Below are 14,724 nucleotides of genomic sequence, written 5' to 3' on the forward strand. Positions count from 1 at the left end.
AGAGGGTGGGGTGGAAACCGTGGTAAACTCGTCTCCGTGTTTGAGGGGGGGGGAGTAAGTTGTATATATAGGGCATTATTCATTATTAGGCAACGGTTGTAATGGTAGTAAGAATGACAATCATCTTTGCAGTGGACCTGGGAGTGGCAAGCATAAGGGACGAAGGCGGGGGTAACCTGTAGGATGTGATCATACCAGCACTAAAGCACCGGATCCCATCAGAACTCCGTAGTTAAGCGTGCTTGGGCGAGAGTAGTACTAGGATGGGTGACCTCCTGGGAAGTCCTCGTGTTGCATTCCCTTTTTAATTATTTTTTGCGCGTCATGACAAACATATCGCATGTGCGCGATATATATTAACCCCGTTATATTATTTTTGACATTTGCGATATGTTTTAGCTCGCTGCTCATTGGTCACGCGTCTAGAGCCGGCTTTGTGGCGCGAGGAGCGCGTTCTGAAAGGGGTAAAAAAATACGTGTTGCTGCGGTATAGAGGGAGGGGTGGAAACCGTGGTAAACTCGTCTCCGTGTTTGAGGGGGGGGAGTAAGTAGTATATATAGGGCATTATCCATTATTAGGCAACGGTTGTAATGGTAGTAAGAATGACAATCATCTTTGAAGTGGACCTGGGAGTGGCAAGCATAAGGGACGAAGGCGGGGGTAAAATGTCGGAAGCGATCATACCAGCACTAAAGCACCGGATCCCATCAGAACTCCGAAGTTAAGCGTGCTTGGGCGAGAGTAGTACAAGGATGGGTGACCTCCTGGGAAGTCCTCGTGTTGCATTCCCTTTTTAATTATTTTTTGCGCCTCGTGACAAACATATCGCATGTGCGCGATATATATTAACCCTGTTATATTATTTTTGACATTTGCGATATGTTTTAGCTCGCTGTTCATTGGCACGTGTCTAGAGGCGGCTTTGTGGCGCGAGGAGCGCGTTCTGAAAGGGGTAAAAAAATACGTGTTGCTGCGGTATAGAGGGTGGGGTGGAAACCGTGGTAAACTCGTCTCCGTGTTTGAGGGGGGGGGGAGTAAGTTGTATATATAGGGCATTATTCATTATTAGGCAACGGTTGTAATGGTAGTAAGAATGACAATCATCTTTGCAGTGGACCTGGGAGTGGCAAGCATAAGGGACGAAGGCGGGGGTAACCTGTAGGATGTGATCATACCAGCACTAAAGCACCGGATCCCATCAGAACTCCGTAGTTAAGCGTGCTTGGGCGAGAGTAGTACTAGGATGGGTGACCTCCTGGGAAGTCCTCGTGTTGCATTCCCTTTTTAATTATTTTTTGCGCGTCGTGACAAACATATCGCATGTGCGCGATATATATTAACCCCGTTATATTATTTTTGACATTTGCGATATGTTTTAGCTCGCTGCTCATTGGTCACGCGTCTAGAGCCGGCTTTGTGGCGCGAGGAGCGCGTTCTGAAAGGGGTAAAAAAATACGTGTTGCTGCGGTATAGAGGGAGGGGTGGAAACCGTGGTAAACTCGTCTCCGTGTTTGAGGGGGGGGGAGTAAGTAGTATATATAGGGCATTATCCATTATTAGGCAACGGTTGTAATGGTAGTAAGAATGACAATCATCTTTGCAGTGGACCTGGGAGTGGCAAGCATAAGGGACGAAGGCGGGGGTAAGATGTCGGATGCGATCATACCAGCACTAAAGCACCGGATCCCATCAGAACTCCGAAGTTAAGCGTGCTTGGGCGAGAGTAGTACTAGGATGGGTGACCTCCTGGGAAGTCCTCGTGTTGCATTCCCTTTTTAATTATTTTTTGCGCGTCGTGACAAACATATCGCATGTGCGCGATATATATTAACCCCGTTATATTATTTTTGACATTTGCGATATGTTTTAGCTCGCTGCTCATTTGTCACGCGTCTAGAGGCGGCTTTGTGGCGCGAGGAGCGCGTTCTGAAAGGGGTAAAAAATACGTGTTGCTGCGGTATAGAGGGAGGGGTGGAAACCGTGGTAAACTCGTCTCCGTGTTTGAGGGGGGGAGTAAGTAGTATATATAGGGCATTATCCATTATTAGGCAACGGTTGTAATGGTAGTAAGAATGACAATCATCTTTGCAGTGGACCTGGGAGTGGCAAGCATAAGGGACGAAGGCGGGGGTAACATGTCGGATGCGATCATACCAGCACTAAAGCAACGGATCCCATCAGAACTCCGAAGTTAAGCGTGCTTGGGCGAGAGTAGTACTAGGATGGGTGACCTCCTGGAAAATCCTCCTGTTGCATTCCCTTTTTAATTATTTTTTGCGCCTCGTGACAAACATATCGCATGTGCGCGATATATATTAACCCCGTTATATTATTTTTGACATTTGCGATATGTTTTAGCTCACTGCTCATTGGTCACGCGTCTAGAGGCGGCTTTGTGGCGCGAGGAGCGCGTTCTGAAAGGGGTAAAAAAATACGTGTTGCTGCGGTATAGAGGGAGGGGTGGAAACCGTGGTAAACTCGTCTCCGTGTTTGAGGGGGGGAGTAAGTAGTATATATAGGGCATTATCCATTATTAGGCAACGGTTGTAATGGTAGTAAGAATGACAATCATCTTTGCAGTGGACATGGGAGTGGCAGGCATAAGGGACGAAGGCGGGGGTAACATGTTGGATGCGATCATACCAGCACTAAAGCACGTGATCCCATCAGAACTCCAAAGTTAAGCGTGCTTGGGCGAGAGTAGTACTAGGATGGGTGACCTTCTGGGAAGTCCTCGTGTTGCATTCCCTTTTTAATTATTTTTTGCGCCTCATGACAAACATATCACATGTGCGCGATATATATCAACCCCGTTATATTATTTTTGACATTTGCGATATGTTTTAGCTCGCTGCTCATTGGTCACGCGTCTAGAGGCGGCTTTGTGGCGCGAGGACCGCGTTCTGAAAGGGGTAAAAAATACGTGTTGCTGCGGTATGGAGGGAGGGGTGGAAACCGTGGTAAACTCGTCCCCGTGTTTGAGGGGGGGGAGTAAGTAGTATATATAGGGCATTATCCATTATTAGGCAACGGTTGTAATCGTAGTAAGAATGACAATAATCTTTGTAGTGGACCTGGGAGTGGCAAGCATAAGGGACGAAGGCGGGGGTAACATGTAGGATGCGATCATACCAGCACTAAAGCACCGGATCCCATCAGAACTCCGTAGTTAAGCGTGCTTGGACGAGAGTAGTACTAGGATGGGTGACCTCCTGGGAAGTCCTCGTGTTGCATTCCCTTTTTAATTATTTTTTGCGGGTCGTGACAAACATATCGCATGTGCGCGATATATATTAACCCCGTTATATTATTTTTGACATTTGCGATATGTTTTAGCTCGCTGCTCATTGGTCATGCGTCTAGAGGCGGCTTTGTGGCGCGAGGAGCGCGTTCTGAAAGGGGTAAAAAATACGTGTTGCTGCGGTATAGAGGGAGGGGTGGAAACCGTGGTAAACTCGTCTCCGTGTTTGAGGGGGGGAGTAAGTAGTATATATAGGGTATTATCCATTATTAGGCAACGGTTGTAATGGTAGTAAGAATGACAATCATCTTTGCAGTGGACCTGGGAGTGGCAAGTATAAGGGACGAAGGCGGGGGTAACATGTCGGATGCGATCATACCAGCACTAAAGCACCGGATCCCATCAGAACTCCGAAGTTAAGCGTGCTTGGGTGAGAGTAGTACTAGGATGGGTGACCTCCTGGAAAATCCTCCTGTTGCATTCCCTTTTTAATTATTTTTTGCGCCTCGTGACAAACATATCGCATGTGCGCGATATATATTAACCCCGTTATATTATTTTTGACACTTGCGATATGTTTTAGCTCGCTGCTCATTGGTCACGCGTCTAGAGGCGGCTTTGTGGCGCGAGGAGCGCGTTGTGAAAGGGGTAAAAAAATACGTGTTGCTGCGGTATAGAGGGAGGGGTGGAAACCGTGGTAAACTCGTCTCCGTGTTTGAGGGGGGGAGTAAGTAGTATATATAGGGCATTATCCATTATTAGGCAACGGTTGTAATGGTAGTAAGAATGACAATCATCTTTGCAGTGGACCTGGGAGTGGCAAGCATAAGGGACGAAGGCGGGGGTAACATGTCGGATGTGATCATACCAGCACTAAAGCACCGGATCCCATCAGAACTCCGAAGTTAAGCGTGCTTGGGCGAGAGTAGTACTAGGATGGGTGACCTCCTAGAAAATCCTCGTGTTGCATTCCCTTTTTAATTATTTTTTGCGCCTCGTAACAAACATATCGCATGTGCGCGATATATATTAACCCCGTTATATTATTTTTGACATTTGCGATATGTTTTAGCTCGCTGCTCATTGGTCACGCGTCTAGAGGCGGCATTGTGGCGCGAGGAGCGCGTTCTGAAAGGGGTAAAAAAATACGTGTTGCTGCGGTATAGAGGGAGGGGTGGAAACCGTGGTAAGCTCGTCTCCGTGTTTGAGGGGGGGAGTAAGTAGTATATATAGGGCATTATCCATTATTAGGCAACGGTTTTAATGGTAGTAAGAATGACAATCATCTTTGCAGTGGACCTGGGAGTGGCAAGCATAAGGGACGAAGGCGGGGGTAACATGTCGGATGCGATCATACCAGCACTAAAGCACCAGATCCCATCAGAACTCCGAAGTTAAGCGTGCTTGGGCGAGAGTAGTACTAGGATGGGTGACCTCCTGGGAAGTCCTCGTGTTGCATTCCCTTTTTAATTATTTTTTGCGCGTCGTGACAAACATATCGCATGTGCGCGATATATATTAACCCCGTTATATTATTTTTGACATTTGCGATATGTTTTAGCTCGCTGCTCATTGGTCACGCGTCTAGAGGCGGCATTGTGGCGCGAGGAGCGCGTTCTGAAAGGGGTTAAAAAAATACGTGTTGCTGCGGTATAGAGGGAGGGGTGGAAACCGTGGTAAACTCGTCTCCGTGTTTGAGGGGGGGAGTAAGTAGTATATATAGGGCATTATCCATTATTAGGCAACGGTTGTAATGGTAGTAAGAATGACAATCATCTTTGCAGTGGACCTGGGAGTGGCAGCATAAGGGACGAAGGCAGGGGCAACATGTTGGATGCGATCATACCAGCACTAAAGCACCGGATCCCATCAGAACTCCGAAGTTAAGCGTGCTTGGGCGAGAGTAGTACTAGGATGGGTGACCTCCTGGGAAGTCCTCGTGTTGCATTCGCATTTTTAATTATTTTTTGTGCCTCATGACAAACATATCACATGTGCGCGATATATATTAACCCCGTTATATTATTTTTGACATTTGCGATATGTTTTAGCTCGCTGCTCATTGGTCACGCGTCTAGAGGCGGCGTTGTGGCGCGAGGAGCGCGTTCTGAAAGGGGTAAAAAAATACGTGTTGCTGCGGTATAGAGGGAGGGATGGAAACCGTGGTAAACTCGTCTCCGTGTTTGAGGGGGGGGGGGAGTAAGTAGTATATATAGGGCATTATCCATTATTAGGCAACGGTTGTAATGGTAGTAAGAATGACAATCATCTTTGCAGTGGACCTGGGAGTGGCAAGCATAAGGGACGAAGGCAGGGGCAACATGTTGGATGCGATCATACCAGCACTAAAGCACCGGATCCCATCAGAACTCCGAAGTTAAGCATGCTTGGGCGAGAGTAGTACTAGGATGGGTGACCTCCTGGGAAGTCCTCGTGTTGCATTCGCATTTTTAATTATTTTTTGTGCCTCATGACAAACATATCACATGTGCGCGATATATATTAACCCCGTTATATTCTTTTTGACATTTGCGATATGTTTTAGCTCGCTGCTCATTGGTCACGCGTCTAGAGCCTGCTTTGTGGCGCGAGGAGCGCGTTCTGAAAGGGGTAAAAAAATACGTGTTGCTGCGGTATAGAGGGAGGGGTGGAAACCGTGGTAAACTCGTCTCCGTGTTTGAGGGGGGGAGTAAGTAGTATATATAGGGCATTATCCATTATTAGGCAACGGTTGTAATGGTAGTAAGAATGACAATCATCTTTGCAGTGGACCTGGGAGTGGCAAGCATAAGGGACGAAGGCGGGGGTAACATGTCGGATGTGATCATACCAGCACTAAAGCACCGGATCCCATCAGAACTCCGAAGTTAAGCGTGCTTGGGCGAGAGTAGTACTAGGATGGGTGACCTCCTAGAAAATCCTCGTGTTGCATTCCCTTTTTAATTATTTTTTGCGCCTCGTAACAAACATATCGCATGTGCGCGATATATATTAACCCCGTTATATTATTTTTGACATTTGCGATATGTTTTAGCTCGCTGCTCATTGGTCACGCGTCTAGAGGCGGCATTGTGGCGCGAGGAGCGCGTTCTGAAAGGGGTAAAAAAATACGTGTTGCTGCGGTATAGAGGGAGGGGTGGAAACCGTGGTAAGCTCGTCTCCGTGTTTGAGGGGGGGAGTAAGTAGTATATATAGGGCATTATCCATTATTAGGCAACGGTTTTAATGGTAGTAAGAATGACAATCATCTTTGCAGTGGACCTGGGAGTGGCAAGCATAAGGGACGAAGGCGGGGGTAACATGTCGGATGCGATCATACCAGCACTAAAGCACCAGATCCCATCAGAACTCCGAAGTTAAGCGTGCTTGGGCGAGAGTAGTACTAGGATGGGTGACCTCCTGGGAAGTCCTCGTGTTGCATTCCCTTTTTAATTATTTTTTGCGCGTCGTGACAAACATATCGCATGTGCGCGATATATATTAACCCCGTTATATTATTTTTGACATTTGCGATATGTTTTAGCTCGCTGCTCATTGGTCACGCGTCTAGAGGCGGCATTGTGGCGCGAGGAGCGCGTTCTGAAAGGGGTTAAAAAAATACGTGTTGCTGCGGTATAGAGGGAGGGGTGGAAACCGTGGTAAACTCGTCTCCGTGTTTGAGGGGGGGAGTAAGTAGTATATATAGGGCATTATCCATTATTAGGCAACGGTTGTAATGGTAGTAAGAATGACAATCATCTTTGCAGTGGACCTGGGAGTGGCAGCATAAGGGACGAAGGCAGGGGCAACATGTTGGATGCGATCATACCAGCACTAAAGCACCGGATCCCATCAGAACTCCGAAGTTAAGCGTGCTTGGGCGAGAGTAGTACTAGGATGGGTGACCTCCTGGGAAGTCCTCGTGTTGCATTCGCATTTTTAATTATTTTTTGTGCCTCATGACAAACATATCACATGTGCGCGATATATATTAACCCCGTTATATTATTTTTGACATTTGCGATATGTTTTAGCTCGCTGCTCATTGGTCACGCGTCTAGAGGCGGCGTTGTGGCGCGAGGAGCGCGTTCTGAAAGGGGTAAAAAAATACGTGTTGCTGCGGTATAGAGGGAGGGATGGAAACCGTGGTAAACTCGTCTCCGTGTTTGAGGGGGGGGGGAGTAAGTAGTATATATAGGGCATTATCCATTATTAGGCAACGGTTGTAATGGTAGTAAGAATGACAATCATCTTTGCAGTGGACCTGGGAGTGGCAAGCATAAGGGACGAAGGCAGGGGCAACATGTTGGATGCGATCATACCAGCACTAAAGCACCGGATCCCATCAGAACTCCGAAGTTAAGCATGCTTGGGCGAGAGTAGTACTAGGATGGGTGACCTCCTGGGAAGTCCTCGTGTTGCATTCGCATTTTTAATTATTTTTTGTGCCTCATGACAAACATATCACATGTGCGCGATATATATTAACCCCGTTATATTCTTTTTGACATTTGCGATATGTTTTAGCTCGCTGCTCATTGGTCACGCGTCTAGAGCCTGCTTTGTGGCGCGAGGAGCGCGTTCTGAAAGGGGTAAAAAAATACGTGTTGCTGCGGTATAGAGGGAGGGGTGGAAACCGTGGTAAACTCGTCTCCGTGTTTGAGGGGGGGAGTAAGTAGTATATATAGGGCATTATCCATTATTAGGCAACGGTTGTAATGGTAGTAAGAATGACAATCATCTTTGCAGTGGACCTGGGAGTGGCAAGCATAAGGGACGAAGGCGGGGGTAACATGTCGGATGTGATCATACCAGCACTAAAGCACCGGATCCCATCAGAACTCCGAAGTTAAGCGTGCTTGGGCGAGAGTAGTACTAGGATGGGTGACCTCCTAGAAAATCCTCGTGTTGCATTCCCTTTTTAATTATTTTTTGCGCCTCGTAACAAACATATCGCATGTGCGCGATATATATTAACCCCGTTATATTATTTTTGACATTTGCGATATGTTTTAGCTCGCTGCTCATTGGTCACGCGTCTAGAGGCGGCATTGTGGCGCGAGGAGCGCGTTCTGAAAGGGGTAAAAAAATACGTGTTGCTGCGGTATAGAGGGAGGGGTGGAAACCGTGGTAAACTCGTCTCCGTGTTTGAGGGGGGGAGTAAGTAGTATATATAGGGCATTATCCATTATTAGGCAACGGTTTTAATGGTAGTAAGAATGACAATCATCTTTGCAGTGGACCTGGGAGTGGCAAGCATAAGGGACGAAGGCGGGGGTAACATGTCGGATGCGATCATACCAGCACTAAAGCACCACATCCCATCAGAACTCCGAAGTTAAGCGTGCTTGGGCGAGAGTAGTACTAGGATGGGTGACCTCCTGGGAAGTCCTCGTGTTGCATTCCCTTTTTAATTATTTTTTGCGCGTCGTGACAAACATATCGCATGTGCGCGATATATATTAACCCCGTTATATTATTTTTGACATTTGCGATATGTTTTAGCTCGCTGCTCATTGGTCACGCGTCTAGAGGCGGCATTGTGGCGCGAGGAGCGCGTTCTGAAAGGGGTAAAAAAAATACGTGTTGCTGCGGTATAGAGGGAGGGGTGGAAACCGTGGTAAACTCGTCTCCGTGTTTGAGGGGGGGAGTAAGTAGTATATATAGGGCATTATCCATTATTAGGCAACGGTTGTAATGGTAGTAAGAATGACAATCATCTTTGCAGTGGACCTGGGAGTGGCAAGCATAAGGGACGAAGGCGGGGGTAACATGTCGGATGCGATCATACCAGCACTAAAGCACCGGATCCCATCAGAACTCCGAAGTTAAGCGTGCTTGGGTGAGAGTAGTACTAGGATGGGTGACCTCCTGGAAAATCCTCCTGTTGCATTCCCTTTTTAATTATTTTTTGCGCCTCGTGACAAACATATCGCATGTGCGCGATATATATTAACCCCGTTATATTATTTTTGACACTTGCGATATGTTTTAGCTCGCTGCTCATTGGTCACGCGTCTAGAGGCGGCTTTGTGGCGCGAGGAGCGCGTTCTGAAAGGGGTAAAAAAATACGTGTTGCTGTGGTATAGAGGGAGGGGTGGAAACCGTGGTAAACTCGTCTCCGTGTTTGAGGGGGGGAGTAAGTAGTATATATAGGGCATTATCCATTATTAGGCAACGGTTGTAATGGTAGTAAGAATGACAATCATCTTTGCAGTGGACCTGGGAGTGGCAAGCATAAGGGACGAAGGCGGGGGTAACATGCCGGATGTGATCATACCAGCACTAAAGCACCGGATCCCATCAGAACTCCGAAGTTAAGCGTGCTTGGGCGAGAGTAGTACTAGGATGGGTGACCTCCTAGAAAATCCTCGTGTTGCATTCCCTTTTTAATTATTTTTTGCGCCTCGTGACAAACATATCGCATGTGCGCGATATATATTAACCCCGTTATATTATTTTTGACATTTGCGATATGTTTTAGCTCGCTGCTCATTGGTCACGCGTCTAGAGGCGGCATTGTGGCGCGAGGAGCGCGTTCTGAAAGGGGTAAAAAAATACGTGTTGCTGCGGTATAGAGGGAGGGGTGGAAACCGTGGTAAACTCGTCTCCGTGTTTGAGGGGGGGAGTAAGTAGTATATATAGGGCATTATCCATTATTAGGCAACGGTTTTAATGGTAGTAAGAATGACAATCTTCTTTGCAGTGGACCTGGGAGTGGCAAGCATAAGGGACGAAGGCGGGGGTAACGTGTCGGATGCGATCATACCAGCACTAAAGCACCGGATCCCATCAGAACTCCGAAGTTAAGCGTGCTTGGGTGAGAGTAGTACTAGGATGGGTGACCTCCTGGAAAATCCTCCTGTTGCATTCCCTTTTTAATTCTTTTTTGCGCCTCGTGACAAACATATCGCATGTGCGCGATATATATTAACCCCGTTATATTATTTTTGACACTTGCGATATGTTTTAGCTCGCTGCTCATTGGTCACGCGTCTAGAGGCGGCTTTGTGGCGCGAGGAGCGCGTTCTGAAAGGGGTAAAAAATACGTGTTGCTGCGGTATAGAGGGAGGGGTGGAAACCGTGGTAAACTCGTCTCCGTGTTTGAGGGGGGGGAGTAAGTAGTATATATAGGGCATTATCCATTATTAGGCAACGGTTGTAATGGTAGTAAGAATGACAATCATCTTTGAAGTGGACCTGGGAGTGGCAAGCATAAGGGACGAAGGCGGGGGTAAAATGTCGGAAGCGATCATACCAGCACTAAAGCACCGGATCCCATCAGAACTCTGAAGTTAAGCGTGCTTGGGCGAGAGTAGTACAAGGATGGGTGACCTCCTGGGAAGTCCTCGTGTTGCATTCCCTTTTTAATTATTTTTTGCGCCTCGTGACAAACATATCGCATGTGCGCGATATATATTAACCCCGTTATATTATTTTTGACATTTGCGATATGTTTTAGCTCGCTGTTCATTGGCACGTGTCTAGAGGCGGCTTTGTGGCGCGAGGAGCGCGTTCTGAAAGGGGTAAAAAAATACGTGTTGCTGCGGTATAGAGGGTGGGGTGGAAACCGTGGTAAACTCGTCTCCGTGTTTGAGGGGGGGGAGTAAGTTGTATATATAGGGCATTATTCATTATTAGGCAACGGTTGTAATGGTAGTAAGAATGACAATCATCTTTGCAGTGGACCTGGGAGTGGCAAGCATAAGGGACGAAGGCGGGGGTAACCTGTAGGATGTGATCATACCAGCACTAAAGCACCGGATCCCATCAGAACTCCGTAGTTAAGCGTGCTTGGGCGAGAGTAGTACTAGGATGGGTGACCTCCTGGGAAGTCCTCGTGTTGCATTCCCTTTTTAATTATTTTTTGCGCGTCGTGACAAACATATCGCATGTGCGCGATATATATTAACCCCGTTATATTATTTTTGACATTTGCGATATGTTTTAGCTCGCTGCTCATTGGTCACGCGTCTAGAGCCGGCTTTGTGGCGCGAGGAGCGCGTTCTGAAAGGGGTAAAAAAATACGTGTTGCTGCGGTATAGAGGGAGGGGTGGAAACCGTGGTAAACTCGTCTCCGTGTTTGAGGGGGGGGAGTAAGTAGTATATATAGGGCATTATCCATTATTAGGCAACGGTTGTAATGGTAGTAAGAATGACAATCATCTTTGAAGTGGACCTGGGAGTGGCAAGCATAAGGGACGAAGGCGGGGGTAAAATGTCGGAAGCGATCATACCAGCACTAAAGCACCGGATCCCATCAGAACTCCGAAGTTAAGCGTGCTTGGGCGAGAGTAGTACATGGATGGGTGACCTCCTGGGAAGTCCTCGTGTTGCATTCCCTTTTTAATTATTTTTTGCGCCTCGTGACAAACATATCGCATGTGCGCGATATATATTAACCCCGTTATATTATTTTTGACATTTGCGATATGTTTTAGCTCGCTGTTCATTGGCACGTGTCTAGAGGCGGCTTTGTGGCGCGAGGAGCGCGTTCTGAAAGGGGTAAAAAAATACGTGTTGCTGCGGTATAGAGGGTGGGGTGGAAACCGTGGTAAACTCGTCTCCGTGTTTGAGGGGGGGGAGTAAGTTGTATATATAGGGCATTATTCATTATTAGGCAACGGTTGTAATGGTAGTAAGAATGACAATCATCTTTGCAGTGGACCTGGGAGTGGCAAGCATAAGGGACGAAGGCGGGGGTAACCTGTAGGATGTGATCATACCAGCACTAAAGCACCGGATCCCATCAGAACTCCGTAGTTAAGCGTGCTTGGGCGAGAGTAGTACTAGGATGGGTGACCTCCTGGGAAGTCCTCGTGTTGCATTCCCTTTTTAATTATTTTTTGCGCGTCGTGACAAACATATCGCATGTGCGCGATATATATTAACCCCGTTATATTATTTTTCACATTTGCGATATGTTTTAGCTCGCTGCTCATTGGTCACGCGTCTAGAGCCGGCTTTGTGGCGCGAGGAGCGCGTTCTGAAAGGGGTAAAAAAATACGTGTTGCTGCGGTATAGAGGGAGGGGTGGAAACCGTGGTAAACTCGTCTCCGTGTTTGAGGGGGGGGGGAGTAAGTAGTATATATAGGGCATTATCCATTATTAGGCAACGGTTGTAATGGTAGTAAGAATGACAATCATCTTTGCAGTGGACCTGGGAGTGGCAAGCATAAGGGACGAAGGCGGGGGTAACATGTCGGATGCGATCATACCAGCACTAAAGCACCGGATCCCATCAGAACTCCGAAGTTAAGCGTGCTTGGGCGAGAGTAGTACTAGGATGGGTGACCTCCTGGGAAGTCCTCGTGTTGCATTCCCTTTTTAATTATTTTTTGCGCGTCGTGACAAACATATCGCATGTGCGCGATATATATTAACCCCGTTATATTATTTTTGACATTTGCGATATGTTTTAGCTCGCTGCTCATTTGTCACGCGTCTAGAGGCGGCTTTGTGGCGCGAGGAGCGCGTTCTGAAAGGGGTAAAAAATACGTGTTGCTGCGGTATAGAGGGAGGGGTGGAAACCGTGGTAAACTCGTCTCCGTGTTTGAGGGGGGGAGTAAGTAGTATATATAGGGCATTATCCATTATTAGGCAACGGTTGTAATGGTAGTAAGAATGACAATCATCTTTGAAGTGGACCTGGGAGTGGCAAGCATAAGGGACGAAGGCGGGGGTAACATGTCGGATGCGATCATACCAGCACTAAAGCAACGGATCCCATCAGAACTCCGAAGTTAAGCGTGCTTGGGCGAGAGTAGTACTAGGATGTGTGACCTCCTGGAAAATCCTCCTGTTGCATTCCCTTTTTAATTATTTTTTGCGCCTCGTGACAAACATATCGCATGTGCGCGATATATATTAACCCCGTTATATTATTTTTGACATTTGCGATATGTTTTAGCTCACTGCTCATTGGTCACGCGTCTAGAGGCGGCTTTGTGGCGCGAGGAGCGCGTTCTGAAAGGGGTAAAAAAATACGTGTTGCTGCGGTATAGAGGGAGGGGTGGAAACCGTGGTAAACTCGTCTCCGTGTTTGAGGGGGGGAGTAAGTAGTATATATAGGGCATTATCCATTATTAGGCAACGGTTGTAATGGTAGTAAGAATGACAATCATCTTTGCAGTGGACATGGGAGTGGCAGGCATAAGGGACGAAGGCGGGGGTAACATGTTGGATGCGATCATACCAGCACTAAAGCACGGGATCCCATCAGAACTCCAAAGTTAAGCGTGCTTGGGCGAGAGTAGTACTAGGATGGGTGACCTCCTGGGAAGTCCTCGTGTTGCATTCCCTTTTTAATTATTTTTTGCGCCTCATGACAAACATATCACATGTGCGCGATATATATCAACCCCGTTATATTATTTTTGACATTTGCGATATGTTTTAGCTCGGGTGACCTCCTGGGAAGTCCTCGTGTTGCATTCCCTTTTTAATTATTTTTTGCGCCTCATGACAAACATATCACATGTGCGCGATATATATCAACCCCGTTATATTATTTTTGACATTTGCGATATGTTTTAGCTCGCTGCTCATTGGTCACGCGTCTAGAGGCGGCTTTGTGGCGCGAGGACCGCGTTCTGAAAGGGGTAAAAAATACGTGTTGCTGCGGTATGGAGGGAGGGGTGGAAGCCGTGGTAAACTCGTCCCCGTGTTTGAGGGGGGGGGGAGTAAGTAGTATATATAGGGCATTATCCATTATTAGGCAACGGTTGTAATCGTAGTAAGAATGACAATAATCTTTGTAGTGGACCTGGGAGTGGCAAGCATAAGGGACGAAGGCGGGGGTAACATGTAGGATGCGATCATACCAGCACTAAAGCACCGGATCCCATCAGAACTCCGTAGTTAAGCGTGCTTGGACGAGAGTAGTACTAGGATGGGTGACCTCCTGGGAAGTCCTCGTGTTGCATTCCCTTTTTAATTATTTTTTGCGGGTCGTGACAAACATATCGCATGTGCGCGATATATATTAACCCCGTTATATTATTTTTGACATTTGCGATATGTTTTAGCTCGCTGCTCATTGGTCATGCGTCTAGAGGCGGCTTTGTGGCGCGAGGAGCGCGTTCTGAAAGGGGTAAAAAAATACGTGTTGCTGCGGTATAGAGGGAGGGATGGAAACCGTGGTAAACTCGTCTCCGTGTTTGAGGGGGGGGGAGTAAGTAGTATATATAGGGCATTATCCATTATTAGGCAACGGTTGTAATGGTAGTAAGAATGACAATCATCTTTGCAGTGGACCTGGGAGTGGCAAGCATAAGGGACGAAGGCGGGGGTAACGTGTCGGATGCGATCATACCAGCACTAAAGCACCAGATCCCATCAGAACTCCGAAGTTAAGCGTGCTTGGGCGAGAGTAGTACTAGGATGGGTGACCTCCTGGGAAGTCCTCGTGTTGCATTCCCTTTCTAATTATTTTTTGCGCGTCGTGACAAACATATCGCATGTGCGCGATATATATTAACCCCGTTATATTATTTTTGACATT

The 14,724-nt window shown here is 47.2% G+C and overlaps 30 non-coding genes across 30 annotated transcripts; all 30 read left to right on the forward strand.

Moving 5' to 3' along the window:
- The first annotated feature begins 181 nt into the window (after window positions 1-181).
- On the forward strand, window positions 182-300 carry LOC141024982 (5S ribosomal RNA). The gene has a single exon (XR_012186480.1). It is a non-coding gene; the product is annotated as a 5S ribosomal RNA (ribosomal RNA).
- A 371-nt stretch (window positions 301-671) lies between these two features.
- On the forward strand, window positions 672-790 carry LOC141023610 (5S ribosomal RNA). Its single transcript, XR_012185210.1, has one exon. It is a non-coding gene; the product is annotated as a 5S ribosomal RNA (ribosomal RNA).
- Window positions 791-1,162: 372 nt separating this feature from the next.
- LOC141024984 (5S ribosomal RNA) lies at window positions 1,163-1,281 on the forward strand. Its single transcript, XR_012186482.1, has one exon. It is a non-coding gene; the product is annotated as a 5S ribosomal RNA (ribosomal RNA).
- A 372-nt stretch (window positions 1,282-1,653) lies between these two features.
- On the forward strand, window positions 1,654-1,772 carry LOC141023502 (5S ribosomal RNA). The gene has a single exon (XR_012185100.1). It is a non-coding gene; the product is annotated as a 5S ribosomal RNA (ribosomal RNA).
- Window positions 1,773-2,141: 369 nt separating this feature from the next.
- LOC141024338 (5S ribosomal RNA) lies at window positions 2,142-2,260 on the forward strand. The gene has a single exon (XR_012185935.1). It is a non-coding gene; the product is annotated as a 5S ribosomal RNA (ribosomal RNA).
- A 370-nt stretch (window positions 2,261-2,630) lies between these two features.
- Window positions 2,631-2,749, forward strand: LOC141024034 (5S ribosomal RNA). Its single transcript, XR_012185632.1, has one exon. It is a non-coding gene; the product is annotated as a 5S ribosomal RNA (ribosomal RNA).
- Window positions 2,750-3,119: 370 nt separating this feature from the next.
- On the forward strand, window positions 3,120-3,238 carry LOC141025114 (5S ribosomal RNA). The gene has a single exon (XR_012186611.1). It is a non-coding gene; the product is annotated as a 5S ribosomal RNA (ribosomal RNA).
- A 369-nt stretch (window positions 3,239-3,607) lies between these two features.
- On the forward strand, window positions 3,608-3,726 carry LOC141024066 (5S ribosomal RNA). The gene has a single exon (XR_012185664.1). It is a non-coding gene; the product is annotated as a 5S ribosomal RNA (ribosomal RNA).
- Window positions 3,727-4,096: 370 nt separating this feature from the next.
- On the forward strand, window positions 4,097-4,215 carry LOC141023866 (5S ribosomal RNA). Its single transcript, XR_012185464.1, has one exon. It is a non-coding gene; the product is annotated as a 5S ribosomal RNA (ribosomal RNA).
- Window positions 4,216-4,585: 370 nt separating this feature from the next.
- LOC141024952 (5S ribosomal RNA) lies at window positions 4,586-4,704 on the forward strand. The gene has a single exon (XR_012186449.1). It is a non-coding gene; the product is annotated as a 5S ribosomal RNA (ribosomal RNA).
- A 370-nt stretch (window positions 4,705-5,074) lies between these two features.
- On the forward strand, window positions 5,075-5,193 carry LOC141024681 (5S ribosomal RNA). Its single transcript, XR_012186178.1, has one exon. It is a non-coding gene; the product is annotated as a 5S ribosomal RNA (ribosomal RNA).
- A 375-nt stretch (window positions 5,194-5,568) lies between these two features.
- LOC141023538 (5S ribosomal RNA) lies at window positions 5,569-5,687 on the forward strand. The gene has a single exon (XR_012185138.1). It is a non-coding gene; the product is annotated as a 5S ribosomal RNA (ribosomal RNA).
- Window positions 5,688-6,058: 371 nt separating this feature from the next.
- On the forward strand, window positions 6,059-6,177 carry LOC141023867 (5S ribosomal RNA). The gene has a single exon (XR_012185465.1). It is a non-coding gene; the product is annotated as a 5S ribosomal RNA (ribosomal RNA).
- Window positions 6,178-6,547: 370 nt separating this feature from the next.
- On the forward strand, window positions 6,548-6,666 carry LOC141024953 (5S ribosomal RNA). Its single transcript, XR_012186450.1, has one exon. It is a non-coding gene; the product is annotated as a 5S ribosomal RNA (ribosomal RNA).
- Window positions 6,667-7,036: 370 nt separating this feature from the next.
- Window positions 7,037-7,155, forward strand: LOC141024692 (5S ribosomal RNA). Its single transcript, XR_012186189.1, has one exon. It is a non-coding gene; the product is annotated as a 5S ribosomal RNA (ribosomal RNA).
- Window positions 7,156-7,529: 374 nt separating this feature from the next.
- Window positions 7,530-7,648, forward strand: LOC141023539 (5S ribosomal RNA). Its single transcript, XR_012185139.1, has one exon. It is a non-coding gene; the product is annotated as a 5S ribosomal RNA (ribosomal RNA).
- A 371-nt stretch (window positions 7,649-8,019) lies between these two features.
- Window positions 8,020-8,138, forward strand: LOC141023869 (5S ribosomal RNA). Its single transcript, XR_012185467.1, has one exon. It is a non-coding gene; the product is annotated as a 5S ribosomal RNA (ribosomal RNA).
- Window positions 8,139-8,508: 370 nt separating this feature from the next.
- LOC141024009 (5S ribosomal RNA) lies at window positions 8,509-8,627 on the forward strand. Its single transcript, XR_012185607.1, has one exon. It is a non-coding gene; the product is annotated as a 5S ribosomal RNA (ribosomal RNA).
- A 371-nt stretch (window positions 8,628-8,998) lies between these two features.
- Window positions 8,999-9,117, forward strand: LOC141024067 (5S ribosomal RNA). The gene has a single exon (XR_012185665.1). It is a non-coding gene; the product is annotated as a 5S ribosomal RNA (ribosomal RNA).
- Window positions 9,118-9,487: 370 nt separating this feature from the next.
- Window positions 9,488-9,606, forward strand: LOC141023870 (5S ribosomal RNA). Its single transcript, XR_012185468.1, has one exon. It is a non-coding gene; the product is annotated as a 5S ribosomal RNA (ribosomal RNA).
- Window positions 9,607-9,976: 370 nt separating this feature from the next.
- On the forward strand, window positions 9,977-10,095 carry LOC141024068 (5S ribosomal RNA). The gene has a single exon (XR_012185666.1). It is a non-coding gene; the product is annotated as a 5S ribosomal RNA (ribosomal RNA).
- Window positions 10,096-10,465: 370 nt separating this feature from the next.
- Window positions 10,466-10,584, forward strand: LOC141023905 (5S ribosomal RNA). The gene has a single exon (XR_012185503.1). It is a non-coding gene; the product is annotated as a 5S ribosomal RNA (ribosomal RNA).
- Window positions 10,585-10,954: 370 nt separating this feature from the next.
- Window positions 10,955-11,073, forward strand: LOC141024985 (5S ribosomal RNA). The gene has a single exon (XR_012186483.1). It is a non-coding gene; the product is annotated as a 5S ribosomal RNA (ribosomal RNA).
- A 371-nt stretch (window positions 11,074-11,444) lies between these two features.
- LOC141023682 (5S ribosomal RNA) lies at window positions 11,445-11,563 on the forward strand. Its single transcript, XR_012185281.1, has one exon. It is a non-coding gene; the product is annotated as a 5S ribosomal RNA (ribosomal RNA).
- Window positions 11,564-11,933: 370 nt separating this feature from the next.
- Window positions 11,934-12,052, forward strand: LOC141024986 (5S ribosomal RNA). The gene has a single exon (XR_012186484.1). It is a non-coding gene; the product is annotated as a 5S ribosomal RNA (ribosomal RNA).
- A 373-nt stretch (window positions 12,053-12,425) lies between these two features.
- LOC141023513 (5S ribosomal RNA) lies at window positions 12,426-12,544 on the forward strand. Its single transcript, XR_012185113.1, has one exon. It is a non-coding gene; the product is annotated as a 5S ribosomal RNA (ribosomal RNA).
- A 369-nt stretch (window positions 12,545-12,913) lies between these two features.
- LOC141024510 (5S ribosomal RNA) lies at window positions 12,914-13,032 on the forward strand. Its single transcript, XR_012186108.1, has one exon. It is a non-coding gene; the product is annotated as a 5S ribosomal RNA (ribosomal RNA).
- A 370-nt stretch (window positions 13,033-13,402) lies between these two features.
- LOC141025178 (5S ribosomal RNA) lies at window positions 13,403-13,521 on the forward strand. The gene has a single exon (XR_012186676.1). It is a non-coding gene; the product is annotated as a 5S ribosomal RNA (ribosomal RNA).
- Window positions 13,522-14,030: 509 nt separating this feature from the next.
- Window positions 14,031-14,149, forward strand: LOC141025115 (5S ribosomal RNA). Its single transcript, XR_012186612.1, has one exon. It is a non-coding gene; the product is annotated as a 5S ribosomal RNA (ribosomal RNA).
- A 372-nt stretch (window positions 14,150-14,521) lies between these two features.
- On the forward strand, window positions 14,522-14,640 carry LOC141024954 (5S ribosomal RNA). The gene has a single exon (XR_012186451.1). It is a non-coding gene; the product is annotated as a 5S ribosomal RNA (ribosomal RNA).
- The last annotated feature ends 84 nt before the right edge of the window (window positions 14,641-14,724 follow it).

This window comes from Aegilops tauschii, chromosome 5 (genome assembly GCF_002575655.3).
Source record: "Aegilops tauschii subsp. strangulata cultivar AL8/78 chromosome 5, Aet v6.0, whole genome shotgun sequence".
Classification (NCBI taxonomy): Eukaryota; Viridiplantae; Streptophyta; class Magnoliopsida; order Poales; family Poaceae; genus Aegilops; species Aegilops tauschii.